Source organism: Apodemus sylvaticus, chromosome 21 (genome assembly GCF_947179515.1).
Source record: "Apodemus sylvaticus chromosome 21, mApoSyl1.1, whole genome shotgun sequence".
In the NCBI taxonomy this organism is placed as follows: Eukaryota; Metazoa; Chordata; class Mammalia; order Rodentia; family Muridae; genus Apodemus; species Apodemus sylvaticus.
In genome coordinates this window covers 36,715,629-36,723,687 of record NC_067492.1, presented here as the reverse complement: position 1 = coordinate 36,723,687, position 8,059 = coordinate 36,715,629, and positions in this window count along the sequence as shown.

Below are 8,059 nucleotides of genomic sequence, written 5' to 3'. Positions count from 1 at the left end.
AGTGAGGTTAATATTATTTATTATTATTATTGTTATTATTATTATTATTTGCTAAATGACTTCTTGACCCTTAGATGACTGTAATCCCATAATCCGGATAGAGAAAACTAAACTGGAAATACAAGGAACTCCCCGTGGTCTTACAAAGCCTGAAGTCATATAGTATATGCAGATTTGAGGTGGGAGATAACAAGTTAGCAAAGTTCCATAGGCGACTCCAGCAGGATCTTAAAGGTAAGCACAGAGAAAAGGCTCCTGGTTTCCAAGGCTTCAGCATCCTGGTGTGCAGAAGTCTGTGATCTATAGCTAGGACTGCTGTGGTTAATTTAGGCAGAGGTTGGCTCAGGAAAGGAATAAAGTATAGGGTCTTAGAAGCGAGAGTGTGAAAGTCCAAAAGGGGTGTGCGTCTGAATCCTGCAGGAGGCAGGGTTCTGCAACTGGGACCAAAGAAGCCTCCTGAAGGTGTACAGATGTGGGCTTGAAGGGGTCTGCCCTGGTGGGGTGAGGTGGGACCGCAAAGAGAAGCGTGGGCCCCACAGCCGTTCTGAGGGAACCTGTAGGGAAATCTCTCTGCTGCAGAACTGTCTTTTTCTTTTCTCTTCTTTCATTTTTTTAAAAGTGTTCTACATATAAAATGACTAGTTTGGTTTTTTTTTTTAACAAAATAAGATATAGTAAGACAAGACAAAGACCATAATATTAAAGTTGGACAAGACAAACCAACAGAAAAATAAAAGAACCCCAGGAGAAGCCACAAGAATCAGAGACACACTCGTGTACACACTCAGGAGTCTCGAAAAGTACTAGACTGAGAGCTACAGTACACATGCAGAGGACTTGGTGCAGACCTTTGTAGATCCTGTGTAAGCTGCTTCAGTCACTGAGTTCCGTGAGCTTTTGCTCAGTTGTTTTAGAAAGTGTTGTTCCCTTGGTGTCCTGTCTCCCCAATTCTTTCTGTGGAGTTCACTGATCTCTGAGGGGGAGGGATTTGATGGAGATATCTAGTTTAGAGCTCTGTTTCAAAGTCTGTCTGTCTGTCTCTGTCTCTGTCTCTGTCTCTATCTTGCTCTGTCCTCTCTGTCTCCTCTCTATCTCTGTCTCTGTCTCTCTCTGTGTGTGTCTCTGTCTCTGTCTCTCTCTCTCTCTCTCTCTCTCTCTCTCTCTCTCTCTCTCTCTCTCTCCATCATGTCTCTGTATTTGTTCCCATCTATTACAGAACTTTCTATCCTAAAAGGGCAGCCACACCCAGAGCTTGGAGCTCAGGATCTGAAGCCCATAGCCCTAAAAACAAACTTGATTCTACCTCAGTAAAACAGAGCAAATTACTTAAGCGTTTCAAGCCGTGGCTTCTGCACCTGTAATATGGCGAGAATGTCTATCTTGCAGGCTGTGGAGAGAGGCAGAAGTGATTCGAGCAAAGTCCCTGGGACAGTGTGTGTAACTGACAGCCCAAAAGCAGGTCAGACTTTTCTGGAACTACTGTCTAAGAGTCTCTCCCCTCTTAGATCCTACAAGATCAGTTCACAACTAACCTGTGAGAACAAGAAAGAAATTAAACATAGCCTACACATAAACTTGTACATAAGTGTATTTGCCACTGAGGATCAGCAGCAGTATCCTTAAATATCATTAACATGAGGCCTCACATTGAAGGTAGGCCCTTTCCCTGAGTGCCTATGATCAGGGGATGATAATGGAAATTTGAACCAAGGAGTTCTTTCACAGTTTCAAACCGACCAAGAAGAGCCTGCATCTCTGTTATCGCTGACTTCCTTGATACTCTTGAAATAGCTAAATTGGGGGTCTCAGAGAATCCCAGGTGACTGTTGCAGAACACGCATGACTCAAGGGTGTAGTGTAAGTATGAATTCAGTGCAGTTGCTCAGATCTAGGGAAGAATGCATTCCTACATTGAAAGACAAGCATTTAGTGAGCATCTGTTGTTTACAAGCAGACTCCACGCTGGAAGCTTTACCTGGATAATCTGGTACGATCATCCACTTACTTATACCTTTCTGAGTTCCGGGTAATACGTCATGAGTGGATTAGGATTGTACAGAGAGTTAACAGCATACCCACAAGATGACCAGTACTACCAGCCTGGGGCCACCTCCTGGTCTTGATAGGCTAAAGAGGAAAGAATCTTCTCCAGGGGAGTTGGGTGTGAACGGACTCTTAAAGCACAGCTGAGCAATGTGCCAAGTCAACGTGTGGCTAGGACTCGGAGGTGTGGGATGTCTGAGGAAGAGAGAATGTCTGCGAGGAACAGCAGCAGGACAGCCAGGGGGCTATGGTTCATCCGAGGAACTGTTCTTAGTCAAGGAAAACAGAAAGAAGTCTGCAGCACGGAACAGGGTCCTGGTCAAGAAACGAGTGATAAAAGGAAGAGTGTTTCCTTACTCGGCCACAATTCAAACATCCGGGAAGCTAGATCTGATAAACTATCCAGACCGAACTGTCAACATCCGTGTGGGAAATGAGTAGCCCTGTGGGTGGTGCCCATGCTTACTAACACAGGGTGAGGATGAGAAGCTTGGCCTCTTCATTTCCCAACTTTGTCTAGAGAAAAACATCAGACCCAAAATAAGGGCTGCTCTATAGTGTCTTGACCAGTACACCTCAAAATTGCCAAGGTTATCAGAAATGAGGAACATCTGAGACACCCCTCATAGCCAAGAGGACCCTAAGGAGACAGGACAGTTAGGATGTAGAGTCCTGGATGGGAGCCAGAACAGAACAATGTCGGTGGAACTATGGTAATCTAACCAATGATGATCTAACTAATCTAACTCTAATTAGGGACACTATCTCAAGATCCATTCTAACGGTGGCAAAAGCAATCGAATAATAAGGAGATCGCGGTTTGGGGTACGGCAACTCTTCGTATCATTTTATATTTCCTGTAAATTTAAGACGAACCTAAGATCAAAACTTTATTTTAACAAATAGGATATTCAGTTAAACCCAAGTGTCAGGTAAACAATGACTTTGGTGGTGGTGGCAGGGGCGGGAGGTGAGTAAATCCCATGAAGTACTTGAAGCAGAGTTGTACTAAAAAAGTATCCACAGTTGATCTGAGATACATGATTTACTGGGTACGGTGGAGACTCTACCTGGAAATAAGTTCACCCTGAAAACACTTAGGTCAGTAAGGAGGACCATAGCTAGGAAAGAAAATAATGTACATCTTCCGAGGTCAATGGGCAGGTGAGGAAACTGAGGTACAATGACTGTACTAGAGTCCTCAGCCAGCTTATTGGGCAGCTAAGATCTGAACACAGGCCTGTCTACCTATTACATCTCTACACTTTCCTCTTTCTAGAAACATCCCTGAGAATTCATACTTGCTGGAAATGAACAAAGGAGGGTCAAAACCAGACAATAAAGCCAGAGGACTCCACCAAAGACAAGCAAGTGCTCCTAACCACCCGAACACAAGGCCTTCCCCAAGCAAAAGGTGACCCCTTGCTAGAGGAGATTTGGTAGGATGAGTCTAAGAGACCCATTGAGGTCTCCTTCCCCCTCCTCTGGGGTCCTGGTTGTCACTGGTTTTTGTTTGTTTGTTTGTTTTTGGTTTTTGAAACAGGGTTTCTCTGGGTAGCCCTGGCTGTCCTGGAGCTCACTCTGTAGACCAGGCTGGCCTCGAACTCAGAAATCTGCCTGCCTCTGCCTCCCAAGTGTTGGGATTAAAAGCATAAGCCACCACTGCCCGGCTGGTTGTCACTGTTAAACTAAAAGCTTGCAGGTCTCTGACTGTAGCACTAGAAGAGTCCTCAGGAATCATTCAAACTCTTCCTGGGAGTAAGACCAGATTCATGTTTATCCCATGAATGTGACCTTCTTGGTCTCTTCCAGTCCTTTCTAACACGCTCCCTCTGCCTCTGTTCTGTCTCAGCAGTCTGTTGGAATGTCAGAATACAGCTTACAAAGCCAGTTAGGGACTAAGTGAGCATCGTAGGTCTCTGAGACAGATCCCCCCCAAAGGCTTGTCTGCCCAGAAAGAGAAGTGTGGAAAGCGGACCCTAACTGCCCAGGGTCAGCTCCTCTCTGTCTTGTTCCAATTAGGGGAGGCTGCTTTATAGATGGGGTTCATGGAGAGGAGGCTAGGAAGCTGAGTTTAGCTCCACACAGCTCAAGTATTCCAGGGCTTATTTTAGTAACACCTGAGAGAACTCTGAAGGGAGAAAGAAGAGTGATGTGGGGCTCCTGCCAGCCACCAGAGTCTCCTGCAGGAAATTAGTGACACCAGCCAGCTGTTCCAGGGCTCTTGTGGGACTCTTTCTTCTCTACCCTAAGCCCTTCAGGGGACAGCTATCCCACTGTGTCCTGCCAGCTCTGGAAGACAAAGAGGGAAACTCCCAGCCTGCTGTTTGCTTACCCGGGTGGACCTCCTGAAGCAAACTCCTACCCGCAAACATAGCTTTGCCTGAGTAGGGCGACGATGGGGGTGGCGGAAGTGTCTGGCAATCCTCTTTTCTCTAGAAATGGGATTGGAAACTGGGTAATCGCCTAAATGGCAGAGCCTGATGAGTCGCTAAGCACCGCTTCCATTTTATTATGGCGATGAGGCCCACTGAGCTAACATAATCCCTTTCCTGGGCTTGGAGAGATTGCCAGGCAGCCAGCCACTGCCCCGCCCTCCACCCCAGGTGCATTAGTCTGATGGGAAGAGGCCCTGAGCTCCGTACAGACTGCATTTCATAACGGCATTTAGAAGCGGTGACTGGAGATGGCATTGGGGGCTGGGGCACGGCTGTACAGACTCCCTCTGCCCTTTGACACTGCCCTCCTTTCCTCCCCAACAGGAATGGGATATATGTCGCCTAAATGCAGGGTCATTGAGGTGAAAGGGATGCCAGGAGAGACCTCAACTTAAAACACCTAGTGGGAACGTCATCACAGAAAAATCCCAGGTGGCACCCTTTAGCAATTCCACTAACTCTCAGGGTCTCTTACCCACTCATGTGTGCTCTGTAATTTGGTTCCCCGTGTAAAGAACACCCAGATTCTCAGTTCACCAACCCAGCCAGGAGTTCCTATTGACTGATTTGTTTTATCTTCTATTATTTATAGCATATATTTTATAATAATATGATACCTTTTGTTCTTATAAATTGTAGTAATGTCTATTAATGAACCCCTTATAGAATAGGATGACCTAGCAGTAGCTGAAGGAGAGGATCCAATAGACTATGACAGTCAGGAAAGCCATAAGCCCAGAAGAGGAAAGGGACTTAGGACGTAGGAGAAAAAGACTCAAGGTCGCGTTGTCTGCTCAGCCGGGCAGGCAAATGAGCTAGAGATTCCGGCAGCTGATTCCTGCTGATGGGTCTCAGAGAGTTCAGAATAAATCACTGCCGCGTATGCCATTTAGATCCTAAATGGGAGCTTTGCTTCCACCCTGCTCACTCACTTAATCACTGAACAGCCAGGCCTGCAGCAAAATCAAGGCAGGACTTAGATGCAGAAGCTGGGCCCTGGAGGTAATGCCAGCCTTTACTCATTACAAGATATGAACATGAACGAGGCGTTGCTTCACCAGCAAAACGAGGCTTGGTCCTGTTGGAGAAACTTCATGGGACCGGTTACCAACTATGCACAACTCCAGGGACCCCCATGCCTGCGCGAACAGTGCTGGCTGAAACTGGGCGACATGCGATTCGCTCAGCCAAAGATAGCATGCCTACTTGTAGTCTCCAAATGTCAAATGACAGAAGACACGTTAGCCATAAACACTAACGCCGTGGTATTATTTATACCAGTGACATTCTAGAAGAGGATGTTACATCAGTTTGGGGAAAATTGCAAAAGGCTAAAGTTTAGCAGCCTCCAGTTCCACGCTGTATACATCTCGCCCTAGAGTCAGCATTGTAACTGAGACTAAGAACCAAAGAACAGCAAAGTAGGATGTGACCCCAAGCCCAAGGGGAGGCGATCATCTGTTTAGTCCATCCACATTTGCCCTCCAAGCTATCCTCCTCTCCAAACCTTCCTCTACAGGACACCTGAGATGTCGCCATTAAGACAGGCATTCCAGACCAGGGAAGCAAATAGAAGAAATGTCCAGCCCCAAAGAAATGCCCCTGAATTCCATATGCTCTCTCATAACAACCAACCCTCTATCTGCTCAGGACAGCTGGTCTTAGCATGGCCCTGTGCTGTGGTGGAGGGAATGTTTGGTCCCCTCTGAATTCCTATGCTGAAATGAAGTCTTCAGTGTGATTTGGAGGCAGAGCCTTTAGGGGGCAATTGGGTCACAGAAGCAGAGTCTCGTGGATAAGCTTAACACTCTTAGAAAGAGGCCCAGAGCCAGCCTGTGCTTTCCTGCCATGCAAGGACATAAGGTCTCTCCACCGTCTCAACACAGCAGAGGCATCCCCAGAACCCCGGCAGGCTGGCTCCGCCATCTCAGGTCTGGTAGTCTCGAAATATGTGAAAAATGTATTTCCGCTGTTCCTAAGTTGTCCGTTGTGTGCTACTTTGTCGTAGCAGCTCAAACTAATTCATCTTCTCACCATGCACTAACCACATATTCCCAGGAAAGGAGAAAGAGACACAGACTTGTGATTACATCCCAGTGTTCACTACTCACCTTGAAGTCCTCCCCATGTGCAGTGGTCAGGTCAGGCAGACTGAAAAATCTAACTCTACAATGTACATTAAGAAATGAATGCCTCTCCTGACGGAACAAAGTGAAATTGAAAAAAAAAAAAAACATAAATGCATTCATCTTGCCTCTCCACTTCTGCCCCAGATTGTCAGTTCAGGTTGTGTCCAGCAGATGCCCCCTGCTTTGTGACCCAGCTCCCAAGACACCCCCCTTTTTTCTGTTTTTTTTTTCAGGACAGGGTTTCTCTGTGTATCCCTGGCTGTCCTGGAACTCACTCTGTAGACCAGGCTGGCCTCAGACTCAGAAATCTGCCTGCCTCTGCCTTCCACGTGCTGGGATTAAAGGTGTGCACCACCACTGCCCAGCTACCTAAGACCCTTTTTTCTCTACACCTCAGCATACCTTTCTCAGAGCTATTGCCTTAGAACTCACCTCTTGGCTGGTCCAGTCCTTGTCATTACACAGTACCACTGTCCCTAGAGGGCTCTGACTTAGCCAAGCCAACTCCCAAACTCACCTCTGGCTTTTTCCTCCCAACTTGCTTACCATGTAGCACCACAAGGTAAGCTTTTCATTCCAGAACAACCTTTCTGCATCTGTTCATTCAATGCAGGTTTAATTTAGCCTAAGGTGTATCAGGCACTAAGATGATCATGGAAATATATTCAAGAGCAAGCTCAGCCAGCATCCCAGAACTTCTAGGCTTTCAGGAAAAGCCATCTACCAGATAGACACAAAATAGATGACTGATGTGCTTATATATAAACTATGATATTTGATCAGGAATTGTACTTTGACATACACTTTGTATGTACAACTCAGAAGGCTGAAACGATCTCTATCAAAAAGGAAGAGAAGTGATATTTGAGCTAATATCTGAAAAATTAGAAGTGACAAATTAGGCAAAGTAGGCTGGCTGACCATAGAGGTGCCAAGACACAGAAGAGCCCCCCAAGCCGAGGAAGTTCTCTGCTCTTGGCTTGAGAGTAGGCAGGGGCCACTCAAGACTCTGACTGGAGCTACACGGGAGAAGCTGGTCTTCCAGGGAGCTAAGGGAGTTCCAAGGGTCCATACTATGAAAAGTCTAGAGTCTATGCTAAGGACTTAAGTCCTACCTTCCTTCTCTGGCAAGGGTCCTTGTAAAGTGCACACATAGACAATGCCAGAATGATTAGCCAGTGGCATTCATTCACAGGGAAGTATCACTACAGAGATGTGACACAGGGAACAGATAGAACTGCTTGGGTAAGAAGCGAACTAGAACAAACCGTCCCAAAGGAGATGCGCACGAAATGGGCAGCTTTAAAGAAGGCAGCGAGCCCAGGGATGGGGTGAGGAATCGAACGCTTAGCTGAAGAACAAGAGTGGAAGGCCCCAATCCAGGCTGAGGATTTAACACTTGACCTTGCAGGAACTGAGCACTCCCTAGAAACACTGCCTTCTTTTCCA